Source organism: Symphalangus syndactylus, chromosome 4 (assembly GCF_028878055.3).
Source record: "Symphalangus syndactylus isolate Jambi chromosome 4, NHGRI_mSymSyn1-v2.1_pri, whole genome shotgun sequence".
Lineage (NCBI taxonomy): Eukaryota > Metazoa > Chordata > Mammalia > Primates > Hylobatidae > Symphalangus > Symphalangus syndactylus.
In genome coordinates, this window is record NC_072426.2 from 42,020,268 (window position 1) to 42,037,969 (window position 17,702).

The following is a 17,702-nucleotide window of genomic DNA, read 5'->3' on the forward strand; positions in this document are numbered from 1 at the left end:
GACGGGGACAAAGTATTTTGAAAATCTACATATTACAAAGGTCTTGTATCCAGGAAATAAAAAGAACCCTTAGAACTCAATAATTAAATGAAAAACAACTCAAATCTTTAAATGGGCAAAAAAAAAAAAGGAAAATACATCTTACCAAAGAAAATATATAGATGGCAAATAAGCACATGAAAAATGTTCAACATCATTAGTCACTAGAGAAATGCAAACTAAAGCCAAAATATGTACTCCTCCACACATGCTAGAATGGCTAAAATTTGAAAGATTATAAATACTGGAGCTAGCAAAGATGAGAAACAACTGGAAATCTCACACATTGCTAGTGAAAATGTAAACTGGTACAGCAACTTTAGAAAAAAGCTTGGAAGTTTCTTATAAAGTTAAACATATACCCACTCTATAACTCAGCAATTCCACTCCTTAGGTATTTAGCCAAGAGAAATAAACACTTATGTCCACATAGATACCTGTATGCAAACATTCATGGTGGCCTTATTCATAAGACAGTCATCTCCCCTAATCCTTGGGGGATATGTTGCAAGACCCCCAGTGGATGCTTTAAACCTGCGATAGTACCAAACCCTGTATATAGTATGCTTTTTCCTATTCAACATACATATAATAAAGTTTATAAATTAGGCACAGTAAGAGATTAACAACAATAACATAATAAAATAGAACCATTTTAGCAATATATTGCAATAAAAGTTATGTGAATGTGCTCACTCATTCTCTCTCGAAAAATATCTTATTTTGTGTAATATTTTTGAACCATGGGTAACTGAAACTGCTAAAAGTGAAACCATGGATAAGAGGGGGCTACTGTAGTCAGAAACTAGAAACAACTCAAATTTTCATCTACAAGTGAATGGATAAACAATCTGTGGCACAAGCATACCATCACATGTTATGCAAGAAGAAAGAATGAAACAAGTATACAGGTAATGACATGAACGGATATCAAAAGCATTTTGCTGAGTGACAATCAGACATAAATAAGTACACACTATATGATTCCATTTATATAACATTTTTGAAAGGACAAAAATACAGGGACAGAAAACAGATTGGTAGTTGCCAGATGCCAACAGTTGATGTAACCAATTGACTGCAGAAGGGCACAAAGAAACTTTTTAGCATGTTGGGGATATTCTATTTGATTGTGGCAGTAATGGTTCTATAACTGTGTATGATTGTCAGAACTCATCAAACTGTAAACTTTAAAGGAGTGAATTTAATATGGTATATATAAATTATTTCTCGATAAATTTGACTTTTAAAAATATCTTTTGTGTTTATCTCTTATCCCAGTGGCACAGAAATATTTCTACATTATTTCACCCACTATATAATTACAAGTTGCCACTGATAACCTTTGGCTCCATGAGCTCTTTGTTAAGTTCTCTGAACTAATACTTTCAAAAGTTGATTCGCTTTTTCTAAGTGTCTTGGCCCTTCTTGTACATCTGTCAATTTACAGTATTTGGTGCCTAAAACCTACCTAACTTCTTAATAGTATTCATTCCCAGGCTTCACACCTGTGTGTTCAGGTTATTCTCAATGTCATCCTGTGCATCTGATCAGTTATGTGTTATATATTTGATTTATAATTTTTCTGGCAAGAATTCTAAGTCAACTTATCTATGTGTTTACGATACAAAACTACAAAAACAAGAGCTGTCAGTATTTGTTTTTGTACTGCTTTAAAAAAAAAATTCTTTTTATTTTTCTTTTTTGTATGTGTGTGTGTTAAAGCTAGCTGAGGTTTTATTTTGGACCAAAAAAAAAAAAAAGCAATTGAATTGTTTTGTAGCTGGAGGCATGGGCAAGGGCGGTCCCCAGGCAGTAAACTCTCCCGCGGGTGGGCTGAGGGGCTAGGGCTGAGCCTCAGGTGGGTCTCCTGTTCCCTGTGCTCCTCTGCACAACGGCCTCCCTCCTAGGATCTGGGGTAGCCGCAGGAGGGGCAGGCTGGGAGTGGCTGCCGCAGCTGTTGACTTGGGCAGGAAGTCAGAGGACTCGGACACCAGCTTCCCATCGCGGGTCTCGGTCTTCTTCACAACCACAGCCCTGGTGAATCATTTCTTATTGACCTTACTTTTAACAATGAATAAAAAAGAGCCAAATGACTGTCCCTGGCTCATCATGTTAATATCAGAAGACAACACTGAAAATCCTTAGCAAATTTTAACTACTACCCTCTTGTCTTTTTTCAATTCTGCTGTGTGACAGCAGCGAGTTTCTAAGCTAGTTCACGTAGACAAGCCCAGTTTAGTGAGTACAAGGCCCAGAGTCCAGAGTCTTCAACATAGTAGGTGTCTTGCGAGTATTTGAAGATGAAAATACATTATAAAGTCCTGTCTCTGGTTTCCTTCTTTCTACCCGACAACTGTTTTTACCAGTTAGATCAATCCAGTTAATTTTGACTTTACTGAAGTTGAAATTCAAGTTAAATTTACTGCTGGATTAAAAGTGTGAAAAGAAGGAAAGTAGCTAATCCCATCTACAACAATTTATTTTTTAAAATACTAGGACTAGTATTCATACATTTATACAAAATTGCTAAATATATTTTATTTTAAACATTGTCTTGATCATGTCTGTTCTAATATGTAGATATTTTATCTTATTTAGATCACTCTGGTGTTTCCAAAAAACGAAGCTTCTTTAATCTCTCTTCTGAACTAACCAAGTTTTTTTCTGAACACTTGGGGCCACATTTACTTTCACATAAGTTAGTGTGTGGGTTAAAAGGGCAGCAGTTCTTCACTATTTTTCACCAAAACACAAGTGACATTTAAAGCGTATTTAATATTCACAATCTAATATACTCTCCTCATTCCAGACTGCCACCAAGGTAAGAGGAGGCAACTGGTTTGCATGAAACTCCACCATAAGATTTCTGAAACCCTATATTTTCTCTCTCATCTATCCATAATACACCAGAGTTATCGTTGAGAATTGCTGCCTTTATTTTATTGTTTTTTTTTCTTACTCCTGGCTCTGTTTTATATCCCACACTTGTTTTCTTTCTTCTTTCACTCCACATTTAATTTATCCTATACTGAATTTCATGTAGCCTTATAAGTCACCCTAAATCCTTTCTAGAACAAGGCAAGGAATAAATAAAGAGTCATTCTAGGTATCTGAAAAAGCAATCTTTTCTCATTTACCTTAGATAAACCCTTACAACTTTAACTTCTTGCTGCTTCTTAGCTATGCTCTACCGTATTGAATACACAAGTATCAAAAATCATGAGTTTCTCCTTTTTTGCTTTATCAATTCTCTGTTTAAAAATATTTAAGTCTGCACACAAAAACTACAGGGAAAACATCCATGCACAATTTAAGTTTAAAAGCCCATAACAGCAATTAAATTGTTTGCACAAATAACCTACTCACTGTACAATTTTTGTGTCTAAAGTATGTAAAGTTTCTAGTGCCTTGCATACAGTTACTCAATCATTATAGTAATAGTTACAGAGTAGGAGTTTTTAAATGAGCTGATGTAAGACTACTATAGCTTGGGCATTGTCACATGATAATTTGTTTTAGTGCTATTTTTAAAACCACTAATAAACAGCAGACTCGAGCCTCTGCTCAGTTGAATCTGCCTGAGTTGTGAAAGAAAAAAAATGTGTAAGAGAACCACATTTTTATCTAAATCTGAAATGCCTGCTAATATACTCGGAAAAGTAGACATTTAAAATTGGAGCTTTCATAAGATAGTCTAGAGTTTAGTGTTACTAAAACGAAAATTAGTTATAAAAGTAAAAATTGCACAACATAATAGTTTCTATTCATCCCATTTTATAGAAATAATGTCCTTTCATTTCCCCCAAAGTTATCTAACCGAGCAACAGATAATCTATAATTACTAGGATTTGCCTTATAGCAAAGTTTGATTTTTAAAAGTTTGACACTCCACTCACCTACTGCAGGACAGAGTATTGCCCATATACAGATACTAAACCAACTGTCTAAGCAATTTCTTGTATTTAGAAATTCAGTGCCACTATCATGGCTCACAATTTGGCTTATGATGCATCTGTAAGCAAACAGCCTGACAAGCACCCTAGTGTATTTCAGGATGACTGACAGGACACAGTGGCCCAAGTAATAAGGGGGGATGGGTGCTCTTAAAGCAACATGCCAGTGAAGGGTAACATCAAACAGCAGAATCGGACCTGAAATTCTATTTTTCAGATTTACAATGAAATAATAATACATTATCCACTATCAACTTCTAAATACAACTTGCATGGTCATTATGTACCCAAAACACTGTAAATCCCAAAGTAGAATTTTTGAGAATTTGTAAAAGTAGAAAGAAAAAATGTAAAACAGGCATGTTATATACTTCCCTGAAGCGATCAAGCTTTCAGGTTACTTAAGAATATGCCTGTTATTTTTAACAGAAATTAAATCAGGCTATCCACAGAAAAGCCATTCTTTCTTTTCCTTATAATATCAACTTTTATTTTGGATTCAGGGAGTACTTGTACAGGTTTGTTATATGGGTATACTACATGATGCTGATGTTTAGGGTATAATTGATCCCATCACCCAGGTAGTGCCCAATGGTGAGGTGAGAAAAGCAGTTCTTATCTCACCTTCAGATATTTGTCAATAGCTCTTAACAACAGTAATTTAGGAATAACTGATGAATGTAATTTAAATATCTTGAATTAATCTGAATTGTTATTGAGGATAGGGGCCAGAGATTCATGTATTTTTCCCCCTACTGCATTCCTTCCCTATGACCTACTTCATGATTAAAATATAGACCAAAAGATTAGGAAATTCCAGTTATAGGTATTTCTACATTAATTTCACTTTAGAAAACATTTAAGTAACATATTGGCTTCATTCTTCACATTTACAATTTTTTCCTATATTATTTCACAATACTCTGCACTGCTCAATCCTTTTATAATACAGCAATCATCCATATTTTAAAAACAAACAAACAAAAAAGCCAAGTCACTCATTTTTAAACACAATTCCTCATTTAGCCAGCAGAGGGTATTATTAGATTCTGAAAGCCCGCATATTGCACCCAGTGACATGTATTTTTATACTTCAGCTAGGAACTGGGACACATCATCTCGACTTTCCTTAGTAAATGTGCTTAGAAATATCCCATTTTATTTTGCCCATATAAATTTGACTTTTAGAGCCCAGATTAATGCTTCTCATCTGTATCACACTACCATTATTTCCTCCTCTATCTGCTCCAACAGCTTTACCCTCTGAAAAAAAGCACTAGAAGACTAAGAAGTGGCAGAATTACCAAGAAGTAGCAGAATTGGGTTCAACCATCAGAAAGACTTCCCACAATCCTAAATTTTTCTGGGACAAACAAACAAACAACAATCTTACATAAAGATTCTAAGCTCCATTAGAAAATCCAAAACAAATCCTGAAGAAAACAGAACTAAACTATAGGATAAAATCTCTCTTCAAAATTATATGACATTTGTAACCTCTTTAGCTCTCTGTTTAATATTTGCTAAATTTTCATTATATATTAGAAGCCACAGGCTAATTTTTAAAGATATATTTCCTGTTATTACAGCATTATTATATTTCTCATAAACATGCAGTATTATGACTAACAAAGTTCCCTTACAATTTATAGGTTCTTTATTTCACAATTTAACACTCAGTGCGGAAAGACATGGACAGCAATTTGCCTGATTTATTCTAAAAATAAAAATTTTACTATCTAATTAGCTAAAATCATTAACTTCCACAAATTTTTCTTGGCTGAAGATAAAAAATTTTCTGTTTCTTTGACGCAATTATATCACAAACATCGAGTTAACTAAGTTAACTATGGCAAAAGTGAAAAGGCAAGTTCAAAGAGCAATCTCTTTTTCCATGCTCTCAGATTTGCCACTAATGGCACATCCTCTATGCTAAAGTACTAAGTTTTCCAAAGAAAAAATAAATGTTAATTCTCTTCCTCAATTGTCATTCAGAATAAAAAATTATAGCTTATTTTCCTTTAAAGAGGAATTCTATTTCTATTAATAAAAACAAGCATTGAGTTCTTCATTGAAAGAAACTGCTCTATAAGATCATCTCTCATACTCAAATGTGGCAGTTTCTTTCCTCATGTAATAACTAACAATAGCCAGGTAAATACCATATTTTACATTTGGAAATAAAATAGGATACCTCTTAATTATATTCTTTTATGAAATTTTACATCTTCAATTTTCTAAACAGATACATTCGCTATATATAAAATAGATACCCGGGCTTTTTTCTCAAATTATAGGATAAGTCGCTATTCAGAAGAAAACTGAAAAGTCAGTTTTGTCAGTCATTTGCTTATCCTTTTTGCCAATCATCCACACATTTTGGAATATGTATATAAATAATTTTGTTGTTGTTGTTGTTTCTAGTTACCCACTTAATTCTACTTTACTTTTCAGCTCTGAGTTTGGTACCTGACACAGGCTCTCCTGAACTATGTCTCACTCAATGATCTTTGGTTTTCCCAGGTGCCTTAAGAACCTACATCTAAAGGCCTTATTAGCCTCAATTCTATTTGTAGATTTAAAAAAAAATTAAGGATAATGCTTAGGGGGAGGGAGAGATTGAATAAGCAGTGAATAGATACTACTTACTTAAAATACTCGTTTTTACTTTTAGCAAAAATGCCTCCATACACTATATGCTGTATCTGAATTTTCAATATATTTTATATAGGCAGTAGTCCCCCTTACAGACAAGGTATGTGTTCCAAGACCCTTAGTGAATTCCTGAAACCACAGATAGCTCTGAACCCTATATATGTTTTTCCTATACCTGCAAACTATGATAAAGTTTAATTTATAAATTAGGCAAGAAATTAACAATAATAATTATAAAATAGAGCAATTATAACAATTTGCTTGCATCAGAACTCTTGCGCTTTGGGGCTAGACTATGACAGTCCATTTGAAAATCTAGGTGGCCTCTAGGAGTGACTAATGGGCAGGCAGCATATACAGCAGGATATGCTGGACAAAAAGATGATTCGCGTCCTGATTGAGACATAACAGGATGGCACAAGATCTCATTGTGCTACTCAGAATGGCACACATTTAAATCTTGTGGATTGGTTATTTCTGGAATCTCCATTTCATATTTTCAGACCAGGGCTGACCTTGAGTATCTAAAACCACAGAAAATGCAACCACAGATAAGGGGCCTACTGTGTTTCTTTTTTTTTTTTGAGACGGAGTCTCACACTGTCGCCCGGGCTGGAGTGCAATGGTGTGATCTCGGCTTACTGCAACCTCTGCCTCCCGGGTTCAAGTGATTCTCCTACCTCAGCCTCCCAAGTAGCTGGGATTACAGGCACTCACCACCACGCCCAGCTAATTTTTTGTATTTTTAGTAGAGACAGAGTTTCACTATGTTGGCCAGGCTAGTCTCGAACTCCTGACCTTGTGATCTGCCCGCCTCGGCCTCCCAAAGTGCCTACTGTATTTCATTTATCTTCAAAATAACTTGTTACTCCCCTAAATTACTGAAGTGGGCTCTTAGCAGGTAATATTCCCACCAATTGACAGGTATAGTGCAAGCTTGGACTCTGACGTAGGTTAGGTATGCTAAGTTTGAGGTGCAGTGGCATATGCAAATAGTTATGTCCCATGAGCAACTGGAAATGCAGAATCCATGAACTTTGGAGAAAAATTATGGCTAGATATACAGATACAGTAACCTGTCCATCCATGTTACACTCTAATCTATAAGAGTAGATGAGCTCTCCCAAGATTAATTATAGAAGGAATAAGGCAGCCACATTACAAAACAAGTACAGTGAAGAATATGATGAGAAGAAATGTCATAATAAGAATAGTAAGAAATGCAAAACAAACTGGGTTCAAATTCAAACTCACTTTACCCTCTTTGGCCTCATCCACAATGACCCCAATTTACCCTGTTTCCCTGATGTGAAATGAGACCTATAAAAGTTCTATGAAGAGTAATTACTTATAAAATTACATATAGAATATAATGGAATGCTAATTACCATGCCAAATAATTCATTTATCAATTATTGTTATTTTGTGGAAAGATACTTTTCTCTTTGTGAAATTCTGCTTTTCAAAACCAAAATGCCATTGAATTTTAGAGGGCTGCTGTGAAACACATCAAATAGATTGCCCCTCTGATTTTTAAATGGATAAAGAATGATTATGTCCACACAGCTTTATTTAGCAAATGGAATCCATGTCACCAATGGAAGTCTTCTACTCCATCCATGATAATAATTTATAATTGGATAGCAAGAAAACATGGTACTAAAATGGAAATACGTTTAGAGCTTCTTCCAAAGTTGCAACATGCTTAATAGAGAGAATTAAAGGGACACTAACACATATTAATAAACTGAGTATTTTTTGGAAGAGTGGGTATAGAATGGTTAAAGACAGAATACCTAACTAAACACAAACAAATGACAATAAGAAAAAATAGAAACCTCTGTGTCTTGTTCCCACATAAGACTTATGGAGTTGTGCCAACCTGCTTCATTCCAGACCAGAGAGCCACTCAGTCACTGAGGCTATATTAGAAAGAGAGGAAGGAAATCCTTTTCTCCCACACTCTGTTTCCAAAGATAATAACAGAAAACTAGAGAGTGATGGATTTCACTACTAAGCAACCATGTCTATTTTACTCATGTCTTTCATTGACTCTCTAAGTCTAGTCTACTGATTTTGCATAATAGAACAAAAGAAATATATGTACAAAAATAAATAAAATCAATTTTGCAAAACTTGTAATATCCCTAAATTTTCCAAAATATAACTGCTGTAGTCACTAAATTAAAACTATAACATCATTCCTATTAGATCATCAATTGTATTCAGAAGAATGAAGCTTATCACAGAGAAAGCTAAAATAATTAAATTCAGTCATAGAGCCAATGAATCACACTTCTTTTACTTCAAATGATAACCCTGCCAAATCAAACAGTCTGAGTAACCCATACACACACATCCCAAGCCAATCCACTTTTTTCCCCCTGGGTCTTGGGTGCACAGAATTAGACTGACACAATCAATCATGGTCCTCACTGGTGGACTAGTCTATGAAAAGCCTGTTTTATTTTTTGTTTTCATAGTCTATATTCCCTGTTCTCAGTTCCATTCCCCTCTCTGCTTCTTATGGTAGTTAATGGGTACATTTCCAATTAAACTTCCATAACTTTTTTTACATATGCTATATATGTCTATAAGAATATATAACTTTATGTGTATGGATGTTTAAATTTACACAAATAATATTGTATTTCCCATCTGTTTCTACTTCTCTCTCTCTCTCTCTGTTTCGTTGTGTGGTTGTTTCTGGTGTTTTGTTTTGTTTTGTTTTGTTTTGTTTTGGTCTATCTATGTTGGACTATAAAGATGTGGTAAACACTGCATGTTTGCTCACTCAGCACATAGTCCCAACCTTGTTCTCCCTTATCTTTCTCTGCTATGGAAGCAGGACATTTGATTTCCCAGCCTTCTTTGCAACTCAGAATGGCATGTGAAAGAATTCTGGCCAATGAGACGGTAAAGCTTTTGCTTTCCCTATCAAAAGGACATCAGCATCCTTGCCACGCCTTCCTTAACCTGACTGTGGTAAGGTGCCTGGAAATAAAACAATCTTACTGCAAAGCTGAAGAGGAAGGATGACAGAGCAGAACTATAGAAAGAGCTTCTGCCCTTGATGACATCCGTTATTAACTTCTTACCTCTAGACTTCTTGTTATGTGATAAAAATGAGTTCCTAACTAATATAATAGATTTAGTTTGTTCCTTTGTTTTCCATTGTGTAGCATTCTATCACATGCATTTATAAATAAATTTTGTGTCCATATCACTAATCAAGTACATTTCGGTAATAGCCAACTCTTTGCTATAGGAGACAATGCTGTAATAAACATTCTCATACATGTTTCTTTGTGTGCCTATGCAAGAGTCCTTCTGGTGTATACATTCTGTTATGGGCTAAATTGTATCTCCTCAAAATTCCTGTGTTGAAGTCCTAACCCCTAGTACCTCACTCACAACATGACTGTATTTGGAGATAGGTCTGTTAAAGAGGTGATTAGGTTAAAATGAGGCTGTTAAGATGGGCCCTAATTAGATCATACTGGTGTCCTTCTAAGAAGAGGAAATTAGGACATAGAGAAGAAAAGACATCAGGAATGCGCACATAGAGGGGCGATCATGTGAGAAAGGTGGTCATCTGCAAGCCAAGGAAAGAGGCCTCAGAAGAAACCGAACCTGCCAACACCTTGATCTTGGACTTATAGCCTCCAGAATTGTGAAAAAATAAATTTCTCTTGCTTAAAGATCCCAGTCTGTGGTATTTTACTCTGGCAGTCCTAGCAAACTAATACAATTCAGAAGTAGAATTTCTGGGTCAGAATGTGAGTGTTCAATTTCAATAAATATTGTCAAATTGGTCTCCAAAAAATACTACCAGCAGAGAATGTAGGTTCACATGTCCCCACCTCCTCACCAACACAAGATATTACATGACATTTTAACTCCCACCAACATGGGACATGCAAAGGAGATATCACATCACTATTGTTTTGATTTGCACTTCTGATTACCAGTGTAAATGCTAATCTCTTTTTAGTTGATTAGTCAGGCATTCAAATATCCTTTCTATGAATTGCTTACTTGTATTCTTCACCTGTTTTTCTCCTAGGTTGCCTGTTCATTTCCTTACTGCTTTCAAGAATTCCCTATATATTGTAAATATAATCTTTTGTCAGTAATATTCCTTGAAAATATCCTCTCCCTGCTTCATATGTCCCTCTTTGTCTAGGATACCTTCCCTGAACATTCTACCATCTGTATATGAAAGTTCCATTTTCTTCGTATCCTTACACATTCTAGGTTATTGCCATACATTAATATTTACCAATTTAATGAGTATGATAAAGTATCCCATTGTTGTTTTAATGTGTCTTTACCCAGTAACTAGTGAAGAAAACTAAGTTTCTTTTGACTTATTTATGGGTCATTCTAGTTTTCTTTTCTATGAATTACCTTTTCACATATCATTGACCCTATTGGATTGTTCGTTTTTTGATTCTTTATCTTTTCCTTATTAATTTTTTGGAGTTTTTAATAAAATCTTATGATAAATGACTTTTGTTAAATGATGTATGAGTCAACTATTTTGACAATAACACCATATAAAAAAAACCATAACTGAGGTTTAGCACTCAGTGGCCTAAGAAAACATTTATTATTTCTTGTGGATTTTCAGGTTGGCTAAAGATTGGCTAATTCAGAATAGACCTGGCTTAGCTTTCCCCAAGCTATAGTTTTGGGATCCAGATCTGCTCCACATTTTTCTCATCCTCCTTGGACAAGTAGGCCACTTGGAGCATATTCTTCTCATGAACAGAAACACAAGATGGGCAAATGGAAACATTGAGTACCTCTTAAGGTGAAGGCTCAAAGTTGGCACTCTGCCTTTTCTGCCCACATACTAATGGGCAAAGCAAGTTATATGGCCAAGTCTAACTTTTCTGCCCACATTCCAATAGGCAAAGCAAGTCATATGGCCAAGTCTAACATTAATGGAGCAGGGAAATACACTCTGCCTCTAGCAGGAGGAATTGCAAAGTCACATGGCAAAGGGCCTGGATACAGGGAGCAAGAGGATTGGGAAACAACAATGCAATCCACTTTGTATGGATGAATGTAAACATACCCTGTCAACTGGTAGTTTTTGTTTCTTTTTATTGTTTTTTCAGTCTTTTAATTAATTAATTTTTGAGTTAATGTAATAATTTCGGTTTTTTACTTCATGGCTATGTTTTGGGGGTCTTATTTAGGAAATTATGTCCTATCCTAAGATCATAAATATATTCTATATTTTCCTCTAGAATGCAATCATAGGGATCAATAACCAATGTATTTTAAATTAGCATATGCCTAAATGTAAGATTATATCTTATAAACTAAAGGCCAAAGCACCCAAGTTATGTAATCAAAATTAAAAATATTTACCCAAGCATGACTACTTATTTCAGGTGAATTTTTGAGCTTGGTCTTTAAAATATATTAATGATACAGGCTGGCAAAGAAGAGAAAGACTGAGGAATTATAAGAAATCACAAAACTTGACTGTCTTTTATAAACAGATCTTTATTAGTCTAAGCAGTACAGGTATATTCAAAAATGCAAAGCACAAGAACACAGAAAAATATACACAATCTTCTGAGGTCATGCCATTGGAAAAGGAAAAAAGAAACTTTCACAGAACTGAACAACTATAAAATGATATATGTTCTGATGTCATATTTGTAAAATATATGTGTATATGTGGTAATAGCAGGGTCCACTTCAATAGTTTTGGGTAAAAATGAGGTCATTCCTATTAATTTTTCAAGCTAAAACCACTTCCCAATTGCCAGACTGGCAGGGAATCCAGTATCTCTCTTGTCTCTCAAATTGTTCAAAAACTCTGGGGGCGTCTTCATTCACATGCCACAGAGAAAGAAAGGCAGAGAAGTGGATTAGAATACAAGTGGGCTCTGTTGAAGGATGCTGGTGTTCTGTTCCTGGCACACAGTTTACTGATGGAAGCTGACTCCCTATAGTCCAGTGAGACCCTTTCTCCTGCTGCACTCTTGCTGTTGCTGCTGTGGATCCAGTGAGAGGCCACAATGATTTAAGACAAGCATACTATTCCTGCATATGTATGGCACAGAACCCATGCCTTCGACGTTTTAATTTACCAAGCCTAGTGGCTGAGTCAGGAGGGCCTTCCAGTCAGTTACACATTTGCCAGAAACAAACCCTTCTAGGGTAACATAGGCCACAAGGGGGGGTTCTAGTTTAAGGGTCTTTGGTGTTCTTTCTCACTAGCAAATTTTAATCAGTACTAATTTGATGCAGGGGTCAGAAGAACTCTTCCTAACAACAGATACGTTGTAAAAGCAAAGAGTCCAGGTCTCCAGTCTTCTCCTGTTTGAAGACTCACAGATTCTACAAATTTCCTCCAGTCTCCCCAGTGTTGACCAGCCCTGCAGCTGAAACAAGACTAGAAAGGGCAAGCTTTGGCCGGGCGCGGTGGCTCACGCCTGTAATCCCAGCACTTTGGGAGGCCGAGGGGGGTGGATCACAAGGTCAGGAGTTCGAGACCATCCTGGCTAACACGGTGAAACCCCGTCTCTACTAAAAACAATACAAAAAAAAAATTGGCCGGGCGCAGTGGCGGGCGCGTGTAGTCCCAGCTACTCGGGAGGCTGAGGCAGGAAAATGGCGTGAACCTGGGAGGCAGAGCTTGCAGTGAGCCGAGATAGTGCCACTGCACTCCGGCCTGGGCAAGAGAGCGAGATTCTGTCTCAAAAAAAAAAAAAAAAAAAAAAAGAAAGGGCAAGCTTTGTCAAGTTAGAAAAAGACCCTTTTACACTAGTATCTGAGACACAAAAGGATAAGGATCTCATTAATGTTTTCCAAATACTGGAGGAAATTTTCCCTTACCTTAAGGTTCACAGATAAAATACGAAATGCCCACTTTGAATTTCAGATAAACAAAGAATAATTTTTTGGCATAAGTATGTCCTATGCAATATTTGGGACATACTTACACACACACGCATGCACACACACACATATGTGTTGTTTCCTTGGAATTTAAATCAAGAGTGTGTCCTGTATTTTTATTTACTAAATCTGGCCTCACTTTACCTTATCTTCCTTGGAATTTAAATCAAGAGTGTGTCCTGTATTTTTATTTACTAAATCAGTCCTCACTTTACCTTATCTACTTCATGAATTATAAGCAAGGAAAAAGGGAACTGAAACTCACTTGTGTCTAAATTTGCAACACCCTCACATCCCACCCATGTATCCTCACATCCTATCAAAGACTTGGGGCTTGCACAACCAATCAAAAAGTCAGCTTGCACCCCCTTACTTCAAAGAAGCTGCTTTTCAGGTAGCCAAGGGTGTTTCCTAGCCACCTCCTAGCAATACATTTCTAACTACACTCAGCCAGAAGATTTTGAGTCGCAGAAATGCAGCACAGGATGAGAGGGGACAAGGAAAGAATGACATATTGTACTCTGGTATGAGAAAGCCCCAACAGAGAAGGCAGACACAAGAAAAACACAGACAGAAGGGTGCTCTGGAGATTAGGTTTTATGTGTCTGTTTTAGAAAGGTGAATCGAATTGCTTCAAATTATCTAGGGTTAAATTCACCTCCAAGTAGAGGAACAAATAATAGGAATAGGAGAAGAGTTGCCCCAATGCAAATGTACCTCACGTAGCCCAGAAACTTAACAAGATACTTGCCCTTCACTTTAAGATTTGAGAGAATAATTCTGTAGAATCAAAACTAATAGTGATGGAACTCAAAGGCTACACACACCTCATTTATGACAAACACCAGGACTAAATATAAATCTTATGTATTTCAAAAATTATAGAAAAAAATTTAAAAATCGTGTAACATAAAAGAGGAAGACACTTTCTTAAAGATGTAAGGGAAAATTATCTCCAAGACAAAAGAAAATTTAGAATACATCTCTTCTGTGTTCTCAGTGAAATACCCAAAAATGTAAATTCTAGGAAAGAAGTGATGGAAAGGCTAAAAAGAAAAGAAAGTTGACTGAAGTGACAGGTCAAGATAAAAAGAGACCTGGCAAAGATGTAAACATCCAAGAATTTGGCAAAAGCAAAAGACAATAAAGTAATTAAAATCTGAATCATTCCTCTCCTTTATCTCCTGCCTCTCTACCAGCAGCTTCATCATTCAGAGGGCAAAAGAAGCAAAGAATGGAACTGCTACCCTGGATTTAATTATTACCAACAAAGAATGATACATTAGGGAAGTGAAAGTGACAGGAACCTTGGGGAAAATTGAACATATCACCTTAGAGTTCATTACAGCGAAGAAAGAAAACACAAAGCAAAGTAAGACAAGTATCTTAGATTGCTTAGCAGTTGAGAGAAAATAGAAGAATGTCCCAGAGCCACAGACTTTAAATGAAAAATAGGTCAAAAAACTTAAGCCATTACTACATCACACAGATGGTATACAAGGAGCTTTCTAAAGAGCTGAGATGTTTAAAGAACACACAAAAGAAGAAGGAAGAAGGTAAAGGTTAGGATGAACACATCACTGTACTATCAGTCTATTAGAAAAGTGGTGTAAACCTAGGATGAGCGAAGACTTAAACAACATAAAAATTTTTAAGGTTGTGTTTGATGATGGAAGGATAAAAAAGGTACAAGTCTCCTCCTCCCTCAGACAGATTTCGTATTAACAAGTAATAGAGAGAAGGCAAAATGACAATATTTTTACTTTGCTTTCATCTTGTCTCCCAAGGAGAATGGTCTTTAAAATGAAAAGATAGTACCAACAATCTTGAGAGGAAATTGATAAACAAGAAAGGAGAAAAGATAGCAAGAGGATGCTTAACAATTTAGATAAATGACCATTTCTGGGTATATTCCATTAAAGCAGGGTTTCTCATCTTCAATGAGATGTACTATTGACATTTGAGGCTGGATAACTCTTTATGGTTGGGGGCTTTCCTGTGTGTTGTAAAATGTTTAGCAGCATCCCTGGCTTCTCCCCACTAGATGCCAAAAGAACCTGCCCCCTAGTTATGACAACCAAAAATGTCTCCAGACATTGCCAAATGTCCTCTGAGAAGCAAAAGTACCCTGAGTTGAGAACCACTATTTTACAGAGCACGGAAAAACATGTACATATTATCACAGAATTCTTGCTGGCATTTGGCATAATAATGGAAAAATGAGAGTGGTAACAGAATGTTGGGAATTGACAAATGTTCTCCCATATATCAGAAAGGTAGAATTTAAAAAGTAAAACCAAATTATATCTTGGTCTCTAGAAAAGTATCAAAATATTATTAATTAGAAAAGAGAACAATGATTTTTTGCTACATTGGTATAGGTTCATTAGGAGGCACTCATACTAAACTAACTTAATTTTCTTCTCTTCCTTTTTTTAAAAAAATCATTGCTAAAAGATAAAATTGGTTTCACTCAAACATTTTTTAAATCTTTTGTGAAATTTTCTTTGCCAAGATAAAGAAATGTGAGCTATCTCATACACTGTTGGTCAAAGTGAATATTGGTAAAATCTCTTTGAAAAGCATGCTGGCAGTATCCACAAAATTTTATAAGCACAAATTATTAAACAAAGTAATGCCACTTCTAGGGATCTGAACATACGAACAAAGATGTATATCACGAACTGCAGAATTGTTTGTAGCAACGAAAGGTGGAAAAAACCTAAATGTGCATCAATAAGGGACTGGTTAAATAAATTGTCATATATTCTTTCATTGGTGTGACTTTTAATTATTATTAGTGGGTCAGAAAAGCCTTAAAAAATATATAGAATCTAATTGGATGTCAACTGAGTAACAGTAGGAGAGATATTAACAATATTTAACAACCAGCATGGCTCAGGCCCCAAGCAATCAGAGCTTAGCCTGGAGCTGTCTTGGAAGCTTCATCCTGTGCCAAGTGTTTACCTTTCAGTTGCTGGGTCTAGAAAACGTCCAGGGAGTCTCAAGCAGAGGCCAAGTGAAGGAAAATCACCGGTAAGGGTAAGGGAGAAGTACAAAAGCATTTCATATTTTAACAATTTGTGTGCCTCACTAGGGAATATCAGTCCTCACTAACAGATAAAACAACATTAAAATAATTCAGAATAACATGGAGCAATAAATTGATTGATTGAAATAGAACCCAGATTTCCCCAATCAAACATGGCTTGGGTGAGATTTTAGAAGGTCTCAGGAATCAGATCCTTCTAGGAAAGTTGTGATGGGGCTTCCAGTGTCCAGCCCAAAAGCACCAAATGGTAGAAACCAGTACTTCTGTTATCACTGTCCAATCTTCCCAGCTGCATTGTCTTTGTTTCTCTGGCTCTCCTGGAGAATCTATGAACTACCTAATGTCATTTATGAAACTCTTGTTGCTTAAACCAGCTAAAGTAGACTTTAGTTATAATCAAAAACCCTGGCTAAGGTACCCTTTACTAAAATAAATGTGCATATATAACTTTTTTATTTTAAAAAAGTTAATTTTTATAAATGACTTTTTTAAAAAGATATGTGGACTGATTCATTACAGATCTGAGGAAACACCTGGTTGAAGAAATAAATCCAAAAGAGCAGTATAGAGATCTAGATCCCGAAAACCCATGTGAATATTAGCTGTGTATCAACCACCGGAGGCACTTCTTAAAAATACAAATGTGGACCCAAATCAATGGCTCAGTTTCTTACACGTAATAACTAATTTTAAAATATGATGGAAGGAAAGAGACCGTTTATGATACCAATCAAAATTTTTTAAATACTGATATGAAAACAACTTTAAAACTCTACTGAGGGTCGTAAAAGAAGAATTACGTAAACTAAAAAGTGATGTATAGGTAAATTGAACATTACAAAAGTGTTAATTCTCCCTGTTAAATGTCCACAGACCACATGAGAACTTGATAAAATGTTAAAATTCATCCAGAAATAAATATTATGTGATTACATCTAGGAAAATTCTGAAAGGACAGAAAAGAACATGGAGAAGGATTATTTCTTCCAGTTATTAAAACATATTATGAAATGAAGTTATTTAAAAAGTAGGGATTGGAAAAAATAGGAACAAATATTAATAGAACAGGAAAGACA

General features: G+C 35.6%; 1 protein-coding gene across 3 annotated transcripts in view; it reads right to left on the bottom strand.

Annotated features, from left to right (window-relative positions):
• The window catches only part of CTNNA3 (catenin alpha 3), a 1,903,490-nt gene that overhangs the window by 1,806,097 nt on the left and 79,691 nt on the right, over nt 1-17,702 (bottom strand). The window contains exon 1 of one of the 3 annotated variants that reach the window (XM_055274451.2): nt 3,939-4,058. The exons of the other annotated variants lie outside the window; for them this stretch is intronic. The gene's annotated coding sequence lies outside the window, so the exon portion shown is untranslated. Of the gene's footprint in view, nt 1-3,938; nt 4,059-17,702 lie in introns of those variants that run through there. 3 annotated transcript variants of the gene reach the window in all.